Genomic DNA, 27,653 nt, shown 5'->3' on the forward strand with positions numbered 1-27,653 from the left:
CTGTGAAGAATAACCCTTGTGTTGCTTGAGAATGATTACCTTCTATTAAACTATGATGGGCTCATGTTACGGTTACTCCTGAGGCTAATAAGATAGCTGTATTTAATAAAGGAATTTGAAATGGGTTGAAAGGTTTAATTCCGGCTGGTGGTCATGAAGCTCCTAATTCAATTGTTGGAGATAGTCTTCTGTGGAAAAAAGCTCAAAAGAATGATACAAAAAATAAAATTTCTGATAAAATAAATAAAATTATTCCTCATCGTAGGCCTAATGTTACAGGTAGGGTGTGTAATCCTTGGAAGGTTCCTTCACGAGAAACATCTCGTCATCATTGATAGACAGTTAAAATAGTAATAATATTACCTAATAAGAATAGCGAGATGTCATATTGATGGAATCATTTAACTAAACCTGAAACTGATGTTATTGCTCCAATAGCTCCTGTTAAAGGTCATGGGCTATAATCTACTAAATGAAATGGATGGTTAGCGTGTGTTGGCATTATAAAAATTAATTTACTTCTCTAGAGTATAAAGTACTTAATACTGCGAATACATAGGATTGAATAATTGCTACAGCTGATTCAAGTACTAATAATGCAATTTGGGCAATAATTAATAGTGAAATAATAGTGTATGAAAGTGATGGACCTGTATTTCCTAGAAGAGTTAATAACAAGTGACCTGCAATTATATTAGCTGCTAATCGTACTGCTAGAGTTCCTGGTCGAATTAAATTTCTAATTGTTTCAATACATACTATGAATGGTATTAAAATTGCTGGTGTTCCTTGAGGAACTAAATGTGCAAATATATGTTGGGTGTGATTAATTCAACCATAAATTATGAAACATAATCATAAAGGTAAAGCTAATGTTAAAGTTAATGTTAAATGACTTGTACTTGTGAAAATATAAGGGAACAGTCCTATGAAATTATTGAATAAAATTAGTGAAAATAAAGAAACGAAAATAAAAGTTGATCCTGAGTGCCCTGTAGATCCTAATAAAGTTTTAAATTCTTTGTGTAAAGTTAATAAAATTGAATTTCAGAAAATATGGTATCGTGAAGGTATTAATCAATATATTGAAGGAATTACTATTAATCCTAAAAGAGTTCTTATTCAATTAAGAGATAAATTAAAAATGCTTGAGGTGGGATCAAAAACTGAGAATAAATTTGTTATCATTTTCAATTAAGAGGTTGAGTTGAAGACTTTTTAGTTGAGTCAGATTTAGGGGATTGAGGAATTACAGAGTAGTAATTTATTATTCTAAAAAGTATAAATGTGATAGAAAAAATAATAAATAAACTTAATCAACCAATTGGGGCTATTTGTGGAATTAAAAAATACTAATAAAGTTTAATAATTTTAGTTTGACAAACTAATGTTATGTATTTAACTAATTTTTTTTAAAATTAAATATAATTTATAAATCATTAGAAGTAAGTGCTAATTTACTATTGAGTGGTTTAAGAGACCAGTACTTGCTTTTCAGTCATCTAATGATGAATTTACTCTATTTGTAATTCATTTAATAAAATGGTTAACAGGAATACTTTCAATAACAATAGGTATAAAGCTATGATTAGCACCACAAATTTCGGAACATTGACCGTAGAATAACCCTGGTCGATTTATTAAAAAATTAATTTGATTTAATCGTCCAGGAGTTCCATCTACTTTTACTCCAAGAGCGGGTACTGTTCATGAATGAATTACATCTGCAGCTGTTACTAAAATACGAATTTGTGAATTTATTGGTAAAATAACACGATTATCTACATCTAATAGTCGGAATCTATCTGCTGTTAATTCATTTGTTGGGATTATATATGAATCAAATTCTACATTTATAAAATCTGAATATTCATAGCTTCAGTATCATTGGTGTCCAATAGCTTTTAGAGTCACTGAAGGTTCATTAATTTCGTCAATTAAATATAAAAGTCGTAAAGAAGGAAAAGCAATAAATAATAGAATAATAGCTGGCAGAATTGTTCAAATTACTTCAATAGTTTGTCCATGTAGTAGGTTTCGATTTGTGTATGAATTAAAAAATAATATAAATATTAAATAACCTACTAAAGTTGTGATTATTACTAAAATTATAAGGGTATGGTCGTGAAAAAATGATAATTGTTCTATTAAGGGAGAGGCACTATCTTGAAGGCCGAGGGCTGCTCATGTTGTCATTATGTGTATATTATATGTGTATATATATATATATAATTAAGAATTTACTAAATAAATAGATTAAACTAAATTTTTTTTTATTATAATTCTAATAAAAGTGAAATACTTTATATATGGAGCTTAAATCCATTGCACTAATCTGCCATATTAGAAATTAGTTAAAAGTGGTAATTCAGAATAACTGTGTTCAGCGGGAGGGGTATTTTGAAGTCATTCAATTGATGAACTTAGTTGTATAGGGTAAATAACTTGTCGTTGGGAAATTATACTTTCTCAAATAATAAATAAGAAAAATAAAATCCCTAATAATGAAATAGAAGACCCAATAGTTGAGATAATATTTCATGTTGTATATGCATCTGGATAATCTGAATATCGTCGAGGCATACCTGCTAGTCCTAAGAAATGTTGGGGAAAGAATGTTAAATTTACTCCAATAAATATAATAATAAATTGACTTTTTAGTCATCTAGGGTTTATGTTTAATCCAGTAAGTAAAGGGTATCAGTGAATAAATCCAGCTATAATTGCGAATACTGCTCCTATAGATAATACATAATGGAAGTGTGCTACTACATAATAAGTATCGTGTAAAATAATATCTACAGATGAATTAGCAAGTATTACTCCAGTTAATCCTCCTACTGTAAATAAGAAGACAAATCCTAGAGCTCATAGTATTGCTGGTGAGTAATTTAATTGAGTTCCATGTAGAGTAGCTAATCAACTGAAAATTTTGATTCCTGTTGGTACTGCAATAATTATAGTAGCTGATGTAAAATATGCTCGTGTGTCTACGTCTATCCCAACAGTAAATATGTGATGGGCTCATACAATAAATCCTAATAGTCCAATTGCTATTATTGCATAGATTATTCCTAAAGAACCAAATGTTTCCTTTTTACCTGATTCTTGACTAATAATATGAGAAATTATTCCAAATCCAGGTAAAATTAGAATGTAAACTTCTGGGTGACCAAAAAATCAAAATAAATGTTGATATAAAATTGGGTCTCCTCCTCCAGCAGGGTCAAAAAAAGATGTATTTAAATTTCGATCAGTCAATAATATAGTAATTGCACCAGCTAGTACTGGTAAAGATAAAAGTAATAATAGTGCTGTTAATACCACAGCTCATACAAATAAAGGTATTCGGTCAAATGTTATACCAGTAGATCGTATATTAATTACTGTTGTGATAAAATTTACTGCTCCTAGGATTGATGAAATTCCAGCTAAATGCAGTGAAAAAATAGCTAAATCTACTGAAGCTCCTCCATGAGCGATTAGAGATGATAATGGAGGATAAACAGTTCATCCTGTACCAGCTCCGTTTTCTACTATACTACTTACTAGTAGTAGTGTAAGAGAAGGGGGTAATAATCAAAATCTTATATTATTTATTCGTGGAAATGCTATATCAGGTGCTCCTAGTATTAAAGGTACTAATCAATTTCCAAATCCTCCAATTATAATAGGTATTACTATAAAAAAAATTATTACAAACGCGTGAGCTGTTACAATTACATTGTAAATTTGATCATCTCCAATTAAGGCTCCTGGATGTCCTAATTCAGTTCGAATTAGAATTCTAAGGGATGTTCCTACTATACCAGCTCATGCTCCAAAAATAAAATATAATGTTCCAATATCTTTATGATTTGTTGAGAATAATCATTGTCGCGATTAAGACAATTAAAATATTCATTAAAGGAAAATAGCTTATTTGAAATGATTAAATGGCTGAAGAATAGGCGATAGATTGTAAATCTATTTATAAGAATAAATTCTTTTTAATCAAAAATTTAGTTATATAAATTTATTCTTATAAATCACAAAATTTATTTGTAAGTAAATTTTACAGATCAATAAGAAGTTTATTTATAAGAATAAATTTTTATTATCAAAAAGAATTTATTTTTATAAATTAATAATTAAGAATTTACTAAATAAATAGATTAAACTAAATTTTAAATTTAGGGCTTTATAGTCAATAATGACATTAGACTGCAATTCTAAAGGAGTATAAATATAGTATTACTAAGGCTTAAAAGATTTAACTTATATTTATAGCTTTGAAGGTTATTAGTTTATTTAACTTAAAGCCTTTATTTTATAATAAATTAAAAATGGTTTTATATTTTATAAAATTTTAAATTTTTGATTTAGCTTAGGATGATTAAAAAGCTGTATAGATAATAGATACTAAAATTAATCTAAATGTGGAAATAAAAGATAAGATTATTATACATTTAAATGAAATTTTGTTAATTTGTATATAGTTTGTTCAATTATTTTCATCATAGTTTAGTATAAAAGCAGCTAAACATAAACGTAAATAAAAAAATAATGTGATTAAAGTTATCACAGTTATAATTGTTATGAGAGTATACTGATTATTTAAAACTAATAATTGAATAACTAATCATTTTGGTATAAATCCAATAAATGGTGGAAGTCCTCCTAAGGATAATAAATTTAGAAATAACATAAATTTTAAAATTTTTGAATTAAAAAATGAATTAAATAATTGATTAATATGATATATTTTAAAATTATTAAAGATAAATGTTAAACTAAAGGATAAAAATGTATAAAAACAAAAATAGGTTATTCATATGGATTCGCTAACTTGTATAGCAGCTAGTATTCAACCTAGATGATTAATTGATGAAAATGCTATTAACTTTCGTAAAGATGTTTGATTTAATCCTCCTATTGATCCAATAACTGTTGATAGAATAATAATTGAAAAAATAAAAATATTTTGTTGAATTGTAATATATGAAATTAATATAATTGGGGCAATTTTTTGTCATGTTATTAACACTAAAGCGTTTATTCATGATAATCCTTCTATAACGTTAGGGAATCAAAAATGAAAAGGGGCTGCTCCACTTTTTAATAAAAGAGAAGAATAAATAATTATATCATTATATATTGAATTTGATTGTAATATAGGGAAATTATTAAGGTATATTATAATAATAGCAAATAATAAAACAGCAGATGCTATTGCTTGAGTTAAGAAATATTTAAGTGAGGCTTCTGTTGATATTAAGTTGTTATCTCTTATTAGGGGGATAAAAGATAATAAATTAATTTCTAGGCCTATTCAAGCTCTTAATCAAGAATTAGATGATACTGTAATTAATGTTCCTGTTATTAAAATAAAAAAAAATATGATTTTGGCAGAATTATTGAAAATTAAAAAGAAAAGGATTAAAACCTTTATAAATGGGGTATGAACCCAGTAGCTTGATTAGCTTATCTTTTTACTAAATAAATAGATTAAACTATTTGTGATTTATTTTATTATTAGTTTTTATTAATAATTATTTTATGTTTTGGTGTATGATGCACAAAAGTTTTTGATACTTTTAGAAATAGTTTAATTCTATTAAATATAATGAATGTAAATTTATTACATAATTTACCCTATCAAGGTAACCCTTTTCGTCAGGCAATTCATTAAAGGAAAATAGCTTATTTGAAATGAAAAAGGCTGTTTTCATTGAATTTTTTTTTTTTTTTTTTCTTTTAATAGTTAATTTATTTGAAACGGGATAAATTTAATTAAATTTATTTATTTAATTATAATAATTAAATATAGTAAATTAATTATTATAGTATTTTGTAAATCTAGATAATTAAAAATTCCAATATAGACATCTCCGAGAGGTAAAAGTACAACTCATAGATAAATATATAGATGAATATAAAAAATTTAATTTTTATTATTAATTTATACAAATGTCTAACGTTAGATCAAAGTATGTGCCTATAAATGTAATATACAATTCTGCATCTTCTAATTTAAAGGGGTTTTTTAACAAAATTAATAGGCATCTATTAATTAATTAAATATTTATATACATATAGATATTTATTGATCTAACTTAGTATACGTCTTACTATTATAAAATATATTATTTAGGAAAAAAAAATTTTTAAAAATTAAAAAATAAGAGGATTATTTATCAATAAATATTAAAATTTAATAAATATGAAAAAAAAAAAAAAAAAAAAATTTAGTTTAATCTATTTATTTAGTAAATTCTTAATTATTAATTTAATTTTATTTTGTTATTTAAACTAAATTTTTTATGCTAAATAATTTAAATTAAATATAGTTATTTTATATTTATTAGTTTTATTAATTTATTTATATTATTTAAGTTTTATTAACTTATTATATTTAATGAGCTTATTTGAAATGAAAAAGGCTGTTTTCATTGAATTTTTTTGTAATAAATTTGATTATAGGTTTTATTTTTAAGGAAAAATATTAAAATGTTTTATTAAAATTTAAATTTATTTATAAATATTTTATATATAAATAATTACTATTAAGAATTTACTAAATAAATAGATTAAACTAAATTTTTTAATTAGTTTTAGTTATTATTAAGTTAATTAATTAATAATTTATATTTATTGTGTTGATTTTATATAGGCAGTTAAATTCAATGAAAACATTTGAAATGAAAAAGGTTGTTTTCATTGAATTTTTTAATATGAGAAACGGTAAATTTGATTAGGGGTCTTTTTACTTTTAAGGAGGAATTACTAATTAGGATTTATTTTATAAAAAAACTAATTGATTTTTTTTTTTAATTTTATTTTGTTAATAATTAAGAATTTACTAAATAAATGTTATAGTTAAATTTATTTAATATTTACTTAAAATAAATAATTAATTTATGTTACTAAATAAATAGATTAAACTAAATTTTTTTTTAATATTTTTTGATTTATTTAATTACTAAAGTTTTATTTTGGCTTATGTTTTTGTTATTGATTTATTTTATATGTAAATTTTTGTGTGAAATTTTATTTATTTTAATAATAATTAAATTTTTTATATTCTCAGTAATTAATTTTATAAATCAAAGAAATTTGGAAGTAGTAATTTTTTATAGTATTGGCTAAATTTGTGCCAGCAGCCGCGGTTATACAAATAATACAAATAAGATATTTTTGGTAAAAGTTAAATTTTATATAAATAAAATATGTATAATTTTATTAGGTGAAATTTTAAAATTATTTATTTTTATTGAATTTTAATTGAAGCTTGTAAATTTTATAAATAAACTAGGATTAGATACCCTATTATTTAAAATGTAATTAATAAATATTAAGGTAGTAATAGTTATGTTCTTGAAACTTAAAAAATTTGGCGGTATTTTAGTCTATTCAGAGGAACCTGTCCTGTAATTGATAATCCACGATGTACCTTACTTAAATTTGTTTTTCAGTTTATATACCGTCGTTATTAGAATATCTTATTAGAGCAATAATTTTCAATAATTTTTATTAGAATTTATATCAGATCAAGGTGTAGCTTATATTTAAGTAGAGATGGGTTACAATAAATTTATTTAAATGGATTTAAATTTGAAATTTTTTTTGAAAGTGGATTTGATAGTAAAATTTTAAAGATTAAAAATTTGATTTTAGCTCTAAAATATGTACACATCGCCCGTCGCTCTTACTATTAAGATAAGATAAGTCGTAACATAGTAGATGTACCGGAAGGTGCCTCTAGAATGACAATTTAATGCTTATTAAGTAAAGTATTTCATTTACATTGAAAAGATTTTTGTGCAAATCAATATAAATTGAATTTTAATATTTATTTATTAATTTTTTTTTGTTATTTATATAATCTATTAAAAATAATTATAAAAAAATAATGTTTTAGTAAGTTTTAGTGAAAAAATAATTTTAATAATAGTTTATTATGTATTGTGAAAGAATATTGAAATAAATTGAAAAATTTTTAATTAAAAAGAAAATTTAGTTTATTGTACCTTGTGTATCAGGGTTGATCTAATAATTAATAATTATTTATTAATCTCGATTTTATAAGAGTTAATAATTTATTAAAGTTAATGTATCAAAATTATTTTAAATAAATTATTAGAAATGAAATGTTATTCGTTTATAAAGGTATCTAGTTTTTTTAGAAATAAATTTAATTTACAAATTTTTAATTTTTAATTTTTTTTTTTAATTTAAAAATTTATTAATTTGAATATTTTAAGGGATAAGCTTTAAAATAAAATATTAAAAATTATTGAATAATTTATTTAAAATGTATGTATAGAATTAGCAATCATTTATAAATTTGTTATAAATTATTTTATAATTTATGTTATTTAATTTTGTTTTCATTGAATTTATAAAAATTTTTTTATTAATTTAAAATAAAAAGTAATAATGATTAAATTAGTATATATTTAAGTATTGTTAAAATATTTTATATTGAAAAGTTTATATAAAGAACTCGGCAAATTTTATTTATACTCGCCTGTTTAACAAAAACATGTCTTTTTGAATTATATTTAAAGTCTGACCTGCCCACTGAATAATTTTAAATGGCCGCAGTATTTTGACTGTGCAAAGGTAGCATAATCATTAGTCTTTTAATTGAAGGCTGGTATGAACGGTTGGACGAAGTATGAGCTGTTTCATATAAATTTATAATAGAATTTTATATTTTAGTTAAAAAGCTAAAATTTTATTAAAAGACGAGAAGACCCTATAAATCTTTATATTTAATATAAACTAAATTTTTTTGATTTATTTTATTTTTTTAATATTAATTATTTTGTTGGGGTGATATTAAAATTTGATGAACTTTTAATTTTTAAAAATCATTAATTTATGAATTATTGATCCATTAATAGTGATTATAAGATTAAGTTACTTTAGGGATAACAGCGTAATTTTTTTTGAGAGTTCATATCGACAAAAAAGTTTGCGACCTCGATGTTGGATTAAGGTATAATTTTGGGTGTAGCCGTTCAAAAATTAAGTCTGTTCGACTTTTAAATCCTTACATGATCTGAGTTCAGACCGGCGTAAGCCAGGTTGGTTTCTATCTTTAATAAATTGTAATATTTTAGTACGAAAGGACCAAATATTAAAATAATTATATTTTGAATAATAGAATATTATTAATATAAGAACTATTTTGGCAGATTAGTGCAATAAATTTAGAATTTATTTATGTAGATTACACTACAAATAGTACTTGATTTTTATGGAAATAATTTTATCTTTTGTTGGTAGATTAATTTTGGTAATTTGTGTTTTAGTGAGAGTAGCTTTTTTAACTCTTTTGGAACGTAAAGTATTAGGTTATATTCAGATTCGTAAGGGTCCTAATAAAGTTGGTTTAATAGGGATTCCTCAACCTTTTTGTGATGCAATTAAGTTATTTACTAAGGAACAAACTTATCCTCTTTTATCAAATTATATTTCTTATTATTTTTCTCCTATTTTTTCTTTATTTATTTCTTTAATTGTTTGATTATGTATTCCTTTATTTGTAAAATTGTTTTCTTTTAATTTAGGGATTTTATTTTTTTTTGTGTTGTACTAGATTAGGGGTTTATGCTGTTATAGTAGCTGGTTGATCATCTAATTCTAATTATGCTTTATTAGGGGGATTACGAGCTGTTGCTCAAACTATTTCTTATGAAGTTAGAATGGCTTTAGTTTTATTATCTTTTGTTTTTTTAATTGGAAGTTATAATATTTTAGACTTTTTTTATTATCAAAGTTATATTTGATTTGTTGTTATTATATTTCCAGTTAGACTTGTTTGATTTTGTATCTGTTTAGCTGAGACTAATCGAACTCCTTTTGATTTTGCTGAAGGTGAATCTGAATTAGTTTCAGGGTTTAATGTTGAATATAGAAGTGGTGGATTTGCTTTGATTTTTATAGCTGAATATGCTAGAATTTTATTTATAAGTATATTATTTTGTGTAATTTTTTTTGGTTGTGATTTATTTAACTTGCTATTTTATTTGAAATTGGTTTTTATTTCATTTGTTTTTATTTGAGTTCGTGGAACTTTACCTCGGTTTCGTTATGATAAATTAATGTATTTAGCTTGAAAGTGTTTTTTACCTTTTTCTTTAAATTATTTATTATTTTTTATTGGAGTTAAATTATTTTTAATATATTATATATTGTTAATTGATTTTAGTAAAGTTAATAGGAAATTTTTGTTCCTATATTATGTTTTCAAAACATATGCTTGTTCAAGCTCATTAACTAATTAATTAAATTATCTCATCATTTATTAATTAGTGGATTAATAATGTAGTATAAGAAGTAAACTACTGTTAAAATTTGTCCAACTAGTACATAAGGATCTTCTACAGGTCGTGCTCCGATTCATGTTAATAGAATTACAGTAACTACTATAATTCAAAATAGAATTTTATTTACAGGGTAAAATTGGATTCCTCGGAAGTTTCTTAAATGATAGAATGGTAAAATTGCTAGGATTGCAATTGATAAGACTAATGCAATAACTCCTCCTAATTTATTAGGAATAGAACGTAAAATTGCATATGCAAATAGAAAGTATCATTCAGGTTGAATGTGTACTGGTGTTACTAGAGGATTAGCAGGGATGAAATTATCAGGATCTCCTAATAGATAAGGGTTAATTAGAGTTAATAATAGAAGTACTATAATTATAATAATAAATCCTACAATATCCTTGTATGTAAAATAAGGATGGAATGGAATTTTATCAATATTGGAATTTAACCCAATTGGGTTATTAGATCCTGTTTGATGTAAAAATAATAAATGAATTAATGTTATTGCTAGTACAATAAATGGTAAAATAAAATGAAATGTAAAGAATCGTGTAAGAGTGGCATTATCTACTGCAAATCCTCCTCAGACTCATTGAACTAAATCAATTCCTAAGTAAGGAATTGCAGATAATAGATTTGTAATAACTGTGGCTCCTCAGAATGATATTTGTCCTCACGGTAAAACGTAACCTATGAAGGCTGTTGCTATAACTAAAAATAGAATTAGAACACCTACTAGTCATGTAGGTGTAAATAAATATGAACCGTAATAAATTCCTCGACCAATATGTAGATAAATGCAAATGAAGAAAAATGATGCACCGTTAGCATGTAAAGTTCGTAATAATCAACCATAATTTACATCTCGACAAATATGATTAACACTATTGAAAGCTAAATTAATATCTGCTGTGTAATGTATAGCTAAGAAAAGTCCTGTTAGAATTTGAATAATTAAACATAACCCTAATAGTGACCCGAAGTTTCATCAGGCTGAAATATTAATTGGGGCTGGAAGATCTACTAGAGCATTATTTGCAATTTTGAATAATGGATGTTGGGTTCGTTAAGGTTTGTTCATTAGTTTAATTTATTAATCGAAGGGGTCCGTGGAATAATTTAGTAATTTTTACTACTGCAATTAATGTAATTAATAAATAATTTATTAATAAAACAGTAATTAAATTTGTTGGGTAATTATATAATTTATGAAGATTTAGAGAATTTTCTTCTGTAAATGTATTTAAATTAATTATAGTTTGTATTTCGTTATTTTGAATGAAAGATGAAATGTATGATTCATCTATAAATCATCTGATATTTATTAATAAAATGAAAATTAATATAAAAGAAAAGGCTGTTTTCATTGAAAGTGAGAATATTTCATTTGATGCTAGGGATGTAACGTAGATGAATAATACTAATACCCCTCCTAGAAAAATTAAAAATAATACATACGAGAATCAGAATCTTTTAGTTATTAATCCAGTTAAAAGACAAATTTGTAATGTTTGAATTAATAATATTAATCCTATTGCTAATGGATGATTTATTTGAATAAAAATGAGACTAGAAATCAATGTTGTTGAGTATAAAGTTAATTGTATAATATCAGGAGGTAGTTTATTTAAAATATTAATTTTGGGGATTAATGAAAAAGTTGTTTCTTTTCTCTTGAAGTTTTAAAAGATTAATTCTTATTTTTGATTTACAAGACCAATGTTTTTGTTAAACTATTAAAACTAATGTTAATATTATTATATTGGGGATTACCTTGTTTTTTAATTTTAATGGGAGTATTTGTTTTTGTTTTTAATCGTAAACATTTATTGTCTATACTTTTAAGATTAGAATATATTGTTTTAAGTTTATTTTTTTTATTATTTATTTATTTAAATTTAATAGATTTTAGAAGATACTTTAGTATAATATTTTTAACTTTTAGTGTTTGTGAAGGGGCTTTGGGTCTTTCAATTTTAGTATCTATAATTCGAACTCATGGAAATGATTATTTTCAATCATTTAATGTATTACAATGTTAAAATTACTTTTTATAATAATTTTTATTATACCTTTTTGTTTTATTATAAATTCATTTTGAACGGTTCAAAATTTACTATTTTTGGTAAGTTTTATTTTTATTTTAATGAATTATTGTATAAATTATTTTGTAAATATTTCTTATTTTTTGGGGTTTGATATTATTTCATATGGATTAATTTTATTAAGTTTTTGAATTTGTACACTTATAATTACTTCTAGTGAATCTATTAATAAATATAGTAATTATGAAAACTTTTTTTTAATTAATGTGTTAATTTTATTATTGTGTTTAGTTTTAACTTTTGGTAGAATAAATTTATTTATGTTTTATTTATTTTTTGAAAGAAGACTGATTCCTACTTTATTTTTAATTTTGGGTTGAGGGTATCAACCTGAACGTTTACAAGCTGGGATTTATCTTTTATTTTATACTTTATTAGTATCTTTACCTATATTGGTAGGGATTTTTTATTTATATAATACTTTGATGACATTGAATTATTATCTTTTGATAAATTATGTTAATTGTTATGATTTATTATACTTATCTTTAATTTTAGCTTTTTTAGTTAAAATACCTATATTTTTGGTTCATTTATGATTACCAAAAGCTCATGTAGAAGCACCTGTCTCTGGTTCAATAATTTTAGCCGGGGTTATGCTAAAGTTAGGTGGGTATGGATTATTACGAGTTTATTCTTTTTTACAAGTAAGTGGTATTAAATATAATTATATTTGAATTAGAGTTAGATTAATTGGAGGTGTTTTAATTAGTTTAGTTTGTTTACGTCAAACTGATTTAAAGGCTTTAATTGCTTATTCTTCTGTTGCTCATATAGGAATTGTTTTAGGGGGTCTTATAACTTTAAGATATTTAGGATTTTGTGGTTCTTATACATTAATAATTGCTCATGGACTTTGTTCTTCAGGACTTTTTTGTTTAGTTAATATTACATATGAACGGTTAGGTAGTCGAAGTTTATTAATTAATAAAGGTTTATTAAATTTTATGCCTTCTATAACATTATGATGATTTTTGTTAAGAGCTTGTAATATAGCTGCACCTCCTTCTTTAAATTTATTAGGTGAAATTTGTTTATTAAATAGAATTGTTAGTTGATCTTGATTAACAATAATTTCTTTATCTTTATTATCTTTTTTTAGAGCTGCCTATACTTTATATTTATATGCTTATAGTCAGCATGGTAAGTTATTTTCTGGAGTTTATTCATTTAGAGGGGGTAAAATTCGGGAATATTATTTATTATTTTTACATTGATTTCCTTTAAATTTATTAATTTTGAAGAGTGATATTTGTATAATTTGACTTTAATTTTATTTAAATAGTTTATTTAAAATATTGATTTGTGGTGTCAATGATATGATTTTTGATCATTTTAAATCGTGAGAAAGTATTTATCTATTTGTAGAATTAGATTTTTGGTTTTAATTTTATTTAGAACTAATTTTTTTTTTTTTAGATTATTAATGTTAATTAAGGATTTTTGTATATTTATTGAATGAGAAGTAGTTAGATTTAATTCTTGTAGAATTGTTATAACTTTTTTATTTGATTGAATGAGTTTATTATTTATATCTTTTGTTTTGTTAATTTCTTCTTTAGTTATTTATTATAGAAAGGAGTATATAGGGGGAGATGTAAATATTAATCGTTTTATTATATTAGTTCTTATATTTGTTTTGTCTATAATGTTATTGATTATTAGTCCTAATTTAATTAGAATTTTATTAGGATGAGATGGATTGGGGTTAGTTTCTTATTGTTTAGTAATTTATTTTCAAAATGTAAAATCTTATAATGCTGGTATATTAACTGCTTTGTCTAATCGAATTGGAGATGTTGCCTTTTTATTAGCTATTGCTTGAATATTAAATTATGGAAGTTGAAACTATATTTTTTATTTGGAAACAATAAAAAATAGAATTGAAATAGAAATTATTGGTGGATTAATTATATTAGCTGCTATAACTAAAAGAGCACAAATTCCTTTTTCATCTTGATTACCTGCTGCAATAGCAGCCCTACACCTGTTTCTGCATTAGTTCATTCTTCTACTCTTGTTACTGCTGGAATTTATTTATTAATTCTGTTTAATATTTTATTATGTGATTCTTGAATAGGTCAAGTTTTACTTTTATTATCTGGGTTGACTATATTTATAGCTGGATTAGGAGCTAATTTTGAATTTGATTTAAAAAAGATTATTGCTTTATCTACTTTGAGTCAGTTGGGTTTAATAATAAGAATCTTATCAATAGGATTTTATAAACTGGCTTTTTTTCATTTATTGAGTCATGCTTTATTTAAAGCGTTATTATTTATATGCGCTGGAGCTATTATTCATAATATAAATAATTCACAAGATATTCGGTTGATAGGTGGGTTAGGGATTTATATACCTTTAACTTCTGGTTGTTTTAATGTTGCTAATTTAGCTTTATGTGGTATACCTTTTTTAGCTGGATTTTATTCTAAGGATTTAATTTTAGAAATTGTATCCTTGAGTTATATTAATATATTTTCTTTTTTTCTTTATTTTTTTTCTACTGGATTAACTGTATGTTATTCCTTTCGGTTGGTTTATTATTCTATAACTGGTGAATTAAATTGTGGTTCTTTGAATATACTAAGAGATGAAGGGTGAGTTATGTTGCGTGGTATGAGAGGGCTATTAATTATAAGTATTATTGGTGGTAGTATACTTAGATGATTAATTTTTTCTACCCCTTATATAATTTGTTTACCAATTTATTTGAAATTATTAACTTTATTTGTTTGTATTAGTGGGGGATTATTAGGTTATTTAATTTCAAATGTATCTTTATTTTATTTTAATAAATCTTTAAATAATTATTTAGTAAGTTATTTTTCTGGTTCTATATGATTTATACCTTATATTTCTACCTATGGTGCAATTAATCCTCCTTTAGTTTTAGGAGGAATTGTTTATAAATCTTTTGATCAAGGATGATCTGAATTTATAGGAGGACAGAATTTATATAATAAGTTGGTAGAATATTCTCAATTAGTTTATTTTTTACATAATAATAATTTAAAAATTTATCTTTTATTATTTGTTTTATGAATTACTTTCCTTTTTAGTTTTTTTTTCTTATTTTATTCAAGTAGCTCAAATTGTAGAGTATAACACTGAAGATGTTAGGGTAATTGTTTAATTCTTGAATGTAGTGAATAAGTTTTAGTAAACTACATAATTTACCCTATCAAGGTAACCCTTTTCGTCAGGCAATTCATTAAAGGAAAATAGCTTATTTGAAATGAAAAAGGCTGTTTTCATTGAATTTTTTAGATAAATTATAATAAATAAATTTATTATAATTTTATATGTATTAGATAAATGTAAGTGATAAAATTTAGTAATTTATAAAAAAAATATTTTTAATTTTACAATGAAAATGTAATGTTTTTGTTAAACTATATAAATAGAAGTATAAATGGAATTTAACCATTAAAAGATAAAAGTTAGCAGCTTTTTCTTGAACATCTTACTTCCTTAATTGGAAATTAAATTTCAGTTCTATCATTAACAGTGATATGCCTCTTTTTGGCTTCAATTAAATTAATAATTAAGAATTTATTAAATAAATAGATTAAACTAAATTTAGAATTTTAGAATAAGGGTAGTAAATTACCTAAAATTAGGTCGAAACTAATTGCAATAAATCGCTTCATATTCGTTTTTATTTATTAAATTAATAATTAAGAATTTACTAAATAAATAGATTAAACAAGATAGATTGAAAATTCAATACTTTCTGAATGCAAATCAAATGTTATAATTAACTACAATCCTTCTTTATTTGTATTATTTATAATGTTAGTTAGATCAATTTAATATACCTTGATTTCATTCGTGATATAAACCAATAATTAAGATTAAAATAAAAATAATTGATGTAGTTGTTCATATTATAATGTTTGATAAATTAATAATTAAAATTATTGGTAAAATTAATGCAATTTCTACATCAAAAATTAAAAAAATAATTGTAATTAGGAAGAATCGTATAGAGAATGGAAGACGTGATGATGATTTTGGGTCAAATCCACATTCAAATGGGGAGCATTTTTCTCGATCTGCTATACTTTTTTTTGATAAAATAGAAGCTAAAATTATTACAATACTTGTAATTGCTATTAGGGTTAGAGCTATGATAATAATTGAGAAAATTATCTATACTACTAATTAGTAGACTTTATGATTGGAAGTCAAATATACTTTATATATTATATAGATATTGTAAATATAAATTATATTATTTTATTATCCTCCTCATCAATAAATTGAAATATATAGAAATAATCAAACAATATCAACGAAATGTCAATATCAAGCGGCTGCTTCAAAACCGAAATGATGTGTTTTTGAAAAATGATTATTTAAGTGTCGGATTAAACAGATTAATAAGAAAGTTGTTCCAATTAATACATGAATTCCGTGAAATCCTGTAGCTATAAAAAATGTAGAACCGTAAACTGAATCAGCAATTGTGAATGGTGCTTCAATATATTCATATGCTTGTAAAATAGTAAAATATACTCCTAATAATACTGTGAAGAATAACCCTTGTGTTGCTTGAGAATGATTACCTTCTATTAAACTATGATGGGCTCATGTTACGGTTACTCCTGAGGCTAATAAGATAGCTGTATTTAATAAAGGAATTTGAAATGGGTTGAAAGGTTTAATTCCGGCTGGTGGTCATGAAGCTCCTAATTCAATTGTTGGAGATAGTCTTCTGTGGAAAAAAGCTCAAAAGAATGATACAAAAAATAAAATTTCTGATAAAATAAATAAAATTATTCCTCATCGTAGGCCTAATGTTACAGGTAGGGTGTGTAATCCTTGGAAGGTTCCTTCACGAGAAACATCTCGTCATCATTGATAGACAGTTAAAATAGTAATAATATTACCTAATAAGAATAGCGAGATGTCATATTGATGGAATCATTTAACTAAACCTGAAACTGATGTTATTGCTCCAATAGCTCCTGTTAAAGGTCATGGGCTATAATCTACTAAATGAAATGGATGGTTAGCGTGTGTTGGCATTATAAAAATTAATTTACTTCTCTAGAGTATAAAGTACTTAATACTGCGAATACATAGGATTGAATAATTGCTACAGCTGATTCAAGTACTAATAATGCAATTTGGGCAATAATTAATAGTGAAATAATAGTGTATGAAAGTGATGGACCTGTATTTCCTAGAAGAGTTAATAACAAGTGACCTGCAATTATATTAGCTGCTAATCGTACTGCTAGAGTTCCTGGTCGAATTAAATTTCTAATTGTTTCAATACATACTATGAATGGTATTAAAATTGCTGGTGTTCCTTGAGGAACTAAATGTGCAAATATATGTTGGGTGTGATTAATTCAACCATAAATTATGAAACATAATCATAAAGGTAAAGCTAATGTTAAAGTTAATGTTAAATGACTTGTACTTGTGAAAATATAAGGGAACAGTCCTATGAAATTATTGAATAAAATTAGTGAAAATAAAGAAACGAAAATAAAAGTTGATCCTGAGTGCCCTGTAGATCCTAATAAAGTTTTAAATTCTTTGTGTAAAGTTAATAAAATTGAATTTCAGAAAATATGGTATCGTGAAGGTATTAATCAATATATTGAAGGAATTACTATTAATCCTAAAAGAGTTCTTATTCAATTAAGAGATAAATTAAAAATGCTTGAGGTGGGATCAAAAACTGAGAATAAATTTGTTATCATTTTCAATTAAGAGGTTGAGTTGAAGACTTTTTAGTTGAGTCAGATTTAGGGGATTGAGGAATTACAGAGTAGTAATTTATTATTCTAAAAAGTATAAATGTGATAGAAAAAATAATAAATAAACTTAATCAACCAATTGGGGCTATTTGTGGAATTAAAAAATACTAATAAAGTTTAATAATTTTAGTTTGACAAACTAATGTTATGTATTTAACTAATTTTTTTAAAAATTAAATATAATTTATAAATCATTAGAAGTAAGTGCTAATTTACTATTGAGTGGTTTAAGAGACCAGTACTTGCTTTTCAGTCATCTAATGATGAATTTACTCTATTTGTAATTCATTTAATAAAATGGTTAACAGGAATACTTTCAATAACAATAGGTATAAAGCTATGATTAGCACCGCAAATTTCGGAACATTGACCGTAGAATAACCCTGGTCGATTTATTAAAAAATTAATTTGATTTAATCGTCCAGGAGTTCCATCTACTTTTACTCCAAGAGCGGGTACTGTTCATGAATGAATTACATCTGCAGCTGTTACTAAAATACGAATTTGTGAATTTATTGGTAAAATAACACGATTATCTACATCTAATAGTCGGAATCTATCTGCTGTTAATTCATTTGTTGGGATTATATATGAATCAAATTCTACATTTATAAAATCTGAATATTCATAGCTTCAGTATCATTGGTGTCCAATAGCTTTTAGAGTCACTGAAGGTTCATTAATTTCGTCAATTAAATATAAAAGTCGTAAAGAAGGAAAAGCAATAAATAATAGAATAATAGCTGGCAGAATTGTTCAAATTACTTCAATAGTTTGTCCATGTAGTAGGTTTCGATTTGTGTATGAATTAAAAAATAATATAAATATTAAATAACCTACTAAAGTTGTGATTATTACTAAAATTATAAGGGTATGGTCGTGAAAAAATGATAATTGTTCTATTAAGGGAGAGGCACTATCTTGAAGGCCGAGGGCTGCTCATGTTGTCATTATGTGTATATTATATGTGTATATATATATATATAATTAAGAATTTACTAAATAAATAGATTAAACTAAATTTTTTTTTATTATAATTCTAATAAAAGTGAAATACTTTATATATGGAGCTTAAATCCATTGCACTAATCTGCCATATTAGAAATTAGTTAAAAGTGGTAATTCAGAATAACTGTGTTCAGCGGGAGGGGTATTTTGAAGTCATTCAATTGATGAACTTAGTTGTATAGGGTAAATAACTTGTCGTTGGGAAATTATACTTTCTCAAATAATAAATAAGAAAAATAAAATCCCTAATAATGAAATAGAAGACCCAATAGTTGAGATAATATTTCATGTTGTATATGCATCTGGATAATCTGAATATCGTCGAGGTATACCTGCTAGTCCTAAGAAATGTTGGGGAAAGAATGTTAAATTTACTCCAATAAATATAATAATAAATTGACTTTTTAGTCATCTAGGGTTTATGTTTAATCCAGTAAGTAAAGGGTATCAGTGAATAAATCCAGCTATAATTGCGAATACTGCTCCTATAGATAATACATAATGGAAGTGTGCTACTACATAATAAGTATCGTGTAAAATAATATCTACAGATGAATTAGCAAGTATTACTCCAGTTAATCCTCCTACTGTAAATAAGAAGACAAATCCTAGAGCTCATAGTATTGCTGGTGAGTAATTTAATTGAGTTCCATGTAGAGTAGCTAATCAACTGAAAATTTTGATTCCTGTTGGTACTGCAATAATTATAGTAGCTGATGTAAAATATGCTCGTGTGTCTACGTCTATCCCAACAGTAAATATGTGATGGGCTCATACAATAAATCCTAATAGTCCAATTGCTATTATTGCATAGATTATTCCTAAAGAACCAAATGTTTCCTTTTTACCTGATTCTTGACTAATAATATGAGAAATTATTCCAAATCCAGGTAAAATTAGAATGTAAACTTCTGGGTGACCAAAAAATCAAAATAAATGTTGATATAAAATTGGGTCTCCTCCTCCAGCAGGGTCAAAAAAAGATGTATTTAAATTTCGATCAGTCAATAATATAGTAATTGCACCAGCTAGTACTGGTAAAGATAAAAGTAATAATAGTGCTGTTAATACCACAGCTCATACAAATAAAGGTATTCGGTCAAATGTTATACCAGTAGATCGTATATTAATTACTGTTGTGATAAAATTTACTGCTCCTAGGATTGATGAAATTCCAGCTAAATGCAGTGAAAAAATAGCTAAATCTACTGAAGCTCCTCCATGAGCGATTAGAGATGATAATGGAGGATAAACAGTTCATCCTGTACCAGCTCCGTTTTCTACTATACTACTTACTAGTAGTAGTGTAAGAGAAGGGGGTAATAATCAAAATCTTATATTATTTATTCGTGGAAATGCTATATCAGGTGCTCCTAGTATTAAAGGTACTAATCAATTTCCAAATCCTCCAATTATAATAGGTATTACTATAAAAAAAATTATTACAAACGCGTGAGCTGTTACAATTACATTGTAAATTTGATCATCTCCAATTAAGGCTCCTGGATGTCCTAATTCAGTTCGAATTAGAATTCTAAGGGATGTTCCTACTATACCAGCTCATGCTCCAAAAATAAAATATAATGTTCCAATATCTTTATGATTTGTTGAGAATAATCATTGTCGCGATTAAGACAATTAAAATATTCATTAAAGGAAAATAGCTTATTTGAAATGATTAAATGGCTGAAGAATAGGCGATAGATTGTAAATCTATTTATAAGAATAAATTCTTTTTAATCAAAAATTTAGTTATATAAATTTATTCTTATAAATCACAAAATTTATTTGTAAGTAAATTTTACAGATCAATAAGAAGTTTATTTATAAGAATAAATTTTTATTATCAAAAAGAATTTATTTTTATAAATTAATAATTAAGAATTTACTAAATAAATAGATTAAACTATATTAAATTTTAAATTTAGGGCTTTATAGTCAATAATGACATTAGACTGCAATTCTAAAGGAGTATAAATATAGTATTACTAAGGCTTAAAAGATTTAACTTATATTTATAGCTTTGAAGGTTATTAGTTTATTTAACTTAAAGCCTTTATTTTATAATAAATTAAAAATGGTTTTATATTTTATAAAATTTTAAATTTTTGATTTAGCTTAGGATGATTAAAAAGCTGTATAGATAATAGATACTAAAATTAATCTAAATGTGGAAATAAAAGATAAGATTATTATACATTTAAATGAAATTTTGTTAATTTGTATATAGTTTGTTCAATTATTTTCATCATAGTTTAGTATAAAAGCAGCGAAACATAAACGTAAATAAAAAAATAATGTGATTAAAGTTATCACAGTTATAATTGTTATGAGAGTATACTGATTATTTAAAACTAATAATTGAATAACTAATCATTTTGGTATAAATCCAATAAATGGTGGAAGTCCTCCTAAGGATAATAAATTTAGAAATAACATAAATTTTAAAATTTTTGAATTAAAAAATGAATTAAATAATTGATTAATATGATATATTTTAAAATTATTAAAGATAAATGTTAAACTAAAGGATAAAAATGTATAAAAACAAAAATAGGTTATTCATATGGATTCGCTAACTTGTATAGCAGCTAGTATTCAACCTAGATGATTAATTGATGAAAATGCTATTAACTTTCGTAAAGATGTTTGATTTAATCCTCCTATTGATCCAATAACTGTTGATAGAATAATAATTGAAAAAATAAAAATATTTTGTTGAATTGTAATATATGAAATTAATATAATTGGGGCAATTTTTTGTCATGTTATTAACACTAAAGCGTTTATTCATGATAATCCTTCTATAACGTTAGGGAATCAAAAATGAAAAGGGGCTGCTCCACTTTTTAATAAAAGAGAAGAATAAATAATTATATTATATATTGAATTTGATTGTAATATAGGGAAATTATTAAGGTATATTATAATAATAGCAAATAATAAAACAGCAGATGCTATTGCTTGAGTTAAGAAATATTTAAGTGAGGCTTCTGTTGATATTAAGTTGTTATCTCTTATTAGGGGGATAAAAGATAATAAATTAATTTCTAGGCCTATTCAAGCTCTTAATCAAGAATTAGATGATACTGTAATTAATGTTCCTGTTATTAAAATAAAAAAAAATATGATTTTGGCAGAATTATTGAAAATTAAAAAGAAAAGGATTAAAACCTTTATAAATGGGGTATGAACCCAGTAGCTTGATTAGCTTATCTTTTTACTAAATAAATAGATTAAACTATTTGTGATTTATTTTATTATTAGTTTTTATTAATAATTATTTTATGTTTTGGTGTATGATGCACAAAAGTTTTTGATACTTTTAGAAATAGTTTAATTCTATTAAATATAATGAATGTAAATTTATTACATAATTTACCCTATCAAGGTAACCCTTTTCGTCAGGCAATTCATTAAAGGAAAATAGCTTATTTGAAATGAAAAAGGCTGTTTTCATTGAATTTTTTTTTTTTTTTTTTTTTTTAATAGTTAATTTATTTGAAACGGGATAAATTTAATTAAATTTATTTATTTAATTATAATAATTAAATATAGTAAATTAATTATTATAGTATTTTGTAAATCTAGATAATTAAAAATTCCAATATAGACATCTCCGAGAGGTAAAAGTACAACTCATAGATAAATATATAGATGAATATAAAAAATTTAATTTTTATTATTAATTTATACAAATGTCTAACGTTAGATCAAAGTATGTGCCTATAAATGTAATATACAATTCTGCATCTTCTAATTTAAAAGGGTTTTTTAACAAAATTAATAGGCATCTATTAATTAATTAAATATTTATATACATATAGATATTTATTGATCTAACTTAGTATACGTCTTACTATTATAAAATATATTATTTAGGAAAAAAAAATTTTTAAAAATTAAAAAATAAGAGGATTATTTATCAATAAATATTAAAATTTAATAAATATGAAAAAAAAAAAAAAAAAATTTAGTTTAATCTATTTATTTAGTAAATTCTTAATTATTAATTTAATTTTATTTTGTTATTTAAACTAAATTTTTTATGCTAAATAATTTAAATTAAATATAGTTATTTTATATTTATTAGTTTTATTAATTTATTTATATTATTTAAGTTTTATTAACTTATTATATTTAATGAGCTTATTTGAAATGAAAAAGGCTGTTTTCATTGAATTTTTTTGTAATAAATTTGATTATAGGTTTTATTTTTAAGGAAAAATATTAAAATGTTTTATTAAAATTTAAATTTATTTATAAATATTTTATATATAAATAATTAATATACTATTAAGAATTTACTAAATAAATAGATTAAACTAAATTTTTTAATTAGTTTTAGTTATTATTAAGTTAATTAATTAATAATTTATATTTATTGTGTTGATTTTATATAGGCAGTTAAATTCAATGAAAACATTTGAAATGAAAAAGGTTGTTTTCATTGAATTTTTTAATATGAGAAACGGTAAATTTGATTAGGGGTCTTTTTACTTTTAAGGAGGAATTACTAATTAGGATTTATTTTATAAAAAAACTAATTGATTTTTTTTTTTAATTTTATTTTGTTAATAATTAAGAATTTACTAAATAAATGTTATAGTTAAATTTATTTAATATTTACTTAAAATAAATAATTAATTTATGTTACTAAATAAATAGATTAAACTAAATTTTTTTTGAATATTTTTTGATTTATTTAATTACTAAAGTTTTATTTTGGCTTATGTTTTTGTTATTGATTTATTTTATATGTAAATTTTTGTGTGAAATTTTATTTATTTTAATAATAATTAAATTTTTTATATTCTCAGTAATTAATTTTATAAATCAAAGAAATTTGGAAGTAGTAATTTTTTATAGTATTGGCTAAATTTGTGCCAGCAGCCGCGGTTATACAAATAATACAAATAAGATATTTTTGGTAAAAGTTAAATTTTATATAAATAAAATATGTATAATTTTATTAGGTGAAATTTTAAAATTATTTATTTTTATTGAATTTTAATTGAAGCTTGTAAATTTTATAAATAAACTAGGATTAGATACCCTATTATTTAAAATGTAATTAATAAATATTAAGGTAGTAATAGTTATGTTCTTGAAACTTAAAAAATTTGGCGGTATTTTAGTCTATTCAGAGGAACCTGTCCTGTAATTGATAATCCACGATGTACCTTACTTAAATTTGTTTTTCAGTTTATATACCGTCGTTATTAGAATATCTTATTAGAGCAATAATTTTCAATAATTTTTATTAGAATTTATATCAGATCAAGGTGTAGCTTATATTTAAGTAGAGATGGGTTACAATAAATTTATTTAAATGGATTTAAATTTGAAATTTTTTTTTGAAAGTGGATTTGATAGTAAAATTTTAAAGATTAAAAATTTGATTTTAGCTCTAAAATATGTACACATCGCCCGTCGCTCTTACTATTAAGATAAGATAAGTCGTAACATAGTAGATGTACCGGAAGGTGCCTCTAGAATGACAATTTAAAGCTTATTAAGTAAAGTATTTCATTTACATTGAAAAGATTTTTGTGCAAATCAATATAAATTGAATTTTAATATTTATTTATTAATTTTTTTTTGTTATTTATATAATCTATTAAAAATAATTATAAAAAAATAATGTTTTAGTAAGTTTTAGTGAAAAAATAATTTTAATAATAGTTTATTATGTATTGTGAAAGAATATTGAAATAAATTGAAAAATTTTTAATTAAAAAGAAAATTTAGTTTATTGTACCTTGTGTATCAGGGTTGATCTAATACCGCGAAGGTCCACCGTGTTGTCTATCCGAGAGGCCTCCCGATTCGCTTATCGCTGTTGCCTTTCGTGGTTTCAGTATTTTTTCTAGCAGCTTCCCTGCCGTGTCGAGCATGCACATAGGGCGATACGCTGATGGGGTTTCCGGGTCTCCTTTCCATTTGCTAATGAGGACTAACTTTTGTCTCTTCCAAATTTTTGGAAAAGTTCCTTCACATAACCAGGCATTGTACATGTGGAGAAGCGTTTGTGGGCGCTCAACTGCAATAATTTTCAAAACCTCCGATGGAATCCCGTCAGGACCTGGCGCTTTGTTATTATTGAGAGTTGCAGCTGCTTCTCTCAGTTCCTCTACCGTGAAGAGCGGGGGTGGGTCAGTATTTTCCTCGTCAACTCTCTCTGCCATGAGGTCATGTGTGGGGAAGAGTGTATTCACTATGTTTTCCATAGTGGCTTCGCTTAGTTCAGGAGGTGGCTGCCTTGCTCCGAGCTTGCTTAGCAGGGATTTTTGTTTATATCCCATTTTTCTTTCTTGCTTTTCAGGATGGCCGTCTTTAGGGTGCTTTTTGCAGCTTTGTGTTCGGCGTGCTCTGCTGTAGTGAGAGTGGTTCTTCGTGCTCTTGTATACTTCCTTCTTTTGCTGATGCACGTATGCCTCAGATCGCGGATTTCGTTTGTCCACCAGTACACGGACTTCTTCGGATGTGCACTCTTTATCTTGGGCATTGCTGCTGAGCCCGCTTGCGTTACCCTTCGCACATCGTACGGAGCCTAGCCTATGACCTGTGTCAGAAAGACCTTTGTTTCGGCATATACAACAATCCGGTGGGTCGCTGCATTCTTTAATTTTGTGTCCTGGCTTCCCGCATCGTATACACAGTCCTTTACCCTTTCTATCAGGCCCTTTACACTGCCATTGTAACTGTCCCGTTTCAAAGCACCGGTAGCATTTCTTGTTGTCAATGCAGAGTCTCATTTTGCAGTTGATCCATCCTATTTTAACGCGTTCCTTCTGGAGAATTTTGTTTGCACTTTCTGATGATAGCGTCACATACTCTTTTAGTTGTTCTCGGCTGTTTGGTGCATTATTTAATGATAAATCATTAGATAATGATGCTAATCCTTTAATTGTTGTTGTTATTCCAGGATTTTCAATTTTGTCAATTTCAACTGAATTAATAAAATATGTAATTTTACTAAAAAGATTTCTTATCCCATTATTTGCAAAATTTATTCTATCAGGATTAAGTTTATCTAATATATTACCATCTTTATCTTTTGCAATAATTTGACCTCTAATATTAAGTAAACTTTTTGATGGTAATGTTTTAATGTCTTGATTATTAATATTTATTTGTATCGGTCTTCCATATTCATTTAATAGTGTAGAATTAGATAGTAAATGTTCATAAAAGTCATAAGATTCGATACCTTTTTCTTCTTTCTTTATTTAACTAAAAAATATTTCAAAATTTGCTAATATGTTTCCAAAGGAAACCGTTATTTAAAATAATTGTAGCCTTGTATTTAATTGCCTTATCAAATTATAAAAAAACATTATTAATAGAATAATAATTAGTACCATTGAAATGTATTCATTTTGCATTAGTTTATCTATTCCATTTGAAATAATTAAATCTATTTTTAATAATTGATTTTGTTTAACATAATTGTTTTTATCGCAATTTATTTTATTTTCCATTTAAATAATAAATATTTTGTAGTTTTTTAATTAATGAATAAGTATTATAAAATAAGTATTTTAGTTCATTTATATATGTTAAATTTTCTCCACTAAAATCGTCTAGTTTGATATTATTTTCATCAAGTTTAGAAGTTACTTTGGTAGTACTTTCTTTATTTGATAATTTTATTAATAACTTTATACTATTAACTTCATTATAAGATAAAATAATATAAATAATAGCACTGATGACTATTATAACTATTGTTATTATTGCAATGTTATTTATACAATTTGATTTGTTAACACATATATTACCCTCAATAAAGATTATGTTTACTACTGGTATTTTCGAGAGGTATTATTTTTACATACATTTTTGTAATTTTTATTTATATTTAGAATTATTTTCTGTATTTATTAATTAATTTTTAATTTTTTTTTTTAAATATCATATTGAAAAGTTCATCATCAGTTAATTTTCTACTCTTCTTTTTTATAGATGGCATTTCATTTTTATCCTCCTCTATTAATTTTTCAGCTTTAGCATTTTTTCATAATTTCATCTGTTAAATTTTCAATTATGTATATATACAGTTATTATATTCTATTATATTACACAGGCCTGCGAAATCTCGCTTTTTTACAATTTCTAAAACCGTTATGGGTGTTTCCTGAAGGTTTTTTTATGCTGAAAACGAATATGACCTTGAAAATGCTCCAGCACGTCAGGATTTTTGGCAATTCGAGGTTAAATAGTCAAAAAATGCAGATTTTGACCATTTAAAAAATTTTTTTTGAGCAAAGTAAATTTTTTTTTAATTTTCCACAACGGCATCGCAAAGTACTACTCTTCAGTTTTAAAATCGATTTTTAAAAATATTTTTGCGATTAATATAAAAAAAGTTATACTATTATTACAAGATCGATACCCAGTACCAGGTGGGAACCCGCCTCCGAAGTGGTAGCGGATTT

At 24.4% G+C, this 27,653-nt stretch overlaps 9 pseudogenes; 1 reads left to right on the top strand and 8 right to left on the bottom strand.

The window, feature by feature from the left end:
• Positions 1 to 1,508: 1,508 nt before the first annotated feature.
• LOC128869659 (cytochrome c oxidase subunit 2-like) lies at positions 1,509 to 2,196 on the bottom strand (annotated as a pseudogene).
• Positions 2,197 to 2,291: 95 nt separating this feature from the next.
• Positions 2,292 to 3,879, bottom strand: LOC128869718 (cytochrome c oxidase subunit 1-like; annotated as a pseudogene).
• A 492-nt stretch (positions 3,880 to 4,371) lies between these two features.
• LOC128869719 (NADH-ubiquinone oxidoreductase chain 2-like) lies at positions 4,372 to 5,668 on the bottom strand (annotated as a pseudogene).
• A 3,272-nt stretch (positions 5,669 to 8,940) lies between these two features.
• On the bottom strand, positions 8,941 to 11,757 carry LOC128869523 (cytochrome b-like; annotated as a pseudogene).
• On the bottom strand, positions 10,268 to 12,001 carry LOC128869524 (NADH-ubiquinone oxidoreductase chain 6-like; annotated as a pseudogene).
• A 1,800-nt stretch (positions 12,002 to 13,801) lies between these two features.
• Positions 13,802 to 15,507, top strand: LOC128869522 (NADH-ubiquinone oxidoreductase chain 5-like; annotated as a pseudogene).
• A 2,960-nt stretch (positions 15,508 to 18,467) lies between these two features.
• LOC128870465 (cytochrome c oxidase subunit 2-like) lies at positions 18,468 to 19,155 on the bottom strand (annotated as a pseudogene).
• A 95-nt stretch (positions 19,156 to 19,250) lies between these two features.
• On the bottom strand, positions 19,251 to 20,838 carry LOC128869720 (cytochrome c oxidase subunit 1-like; annotated as a pseudogene).
• A 501-nt stretch (positions 20,839 to 21,339) lies between these two features.
• LOC128869721 (uncharacterized) lies at positions 21,340 to 25,970 on the bottom strand (annotated as a pseudogene).
• Between the last annotated feature and the right edge of the window lie 1,683 nt (positions 25,971 to 27,653).

This window comes from Anastrepha ludens, chromosome X (genome assembly GCF_028408465.1).
Source record: "Anastrepha ludens isolate Willacy chromosome X, idAnaLude1.1, whole genome shotgun sequence".
NCBI lineage: Eukaryota > Metazoa > Arthropoda > Insecta > Diptera > Tephritidae > Anastrepha > Anastrepha ludens.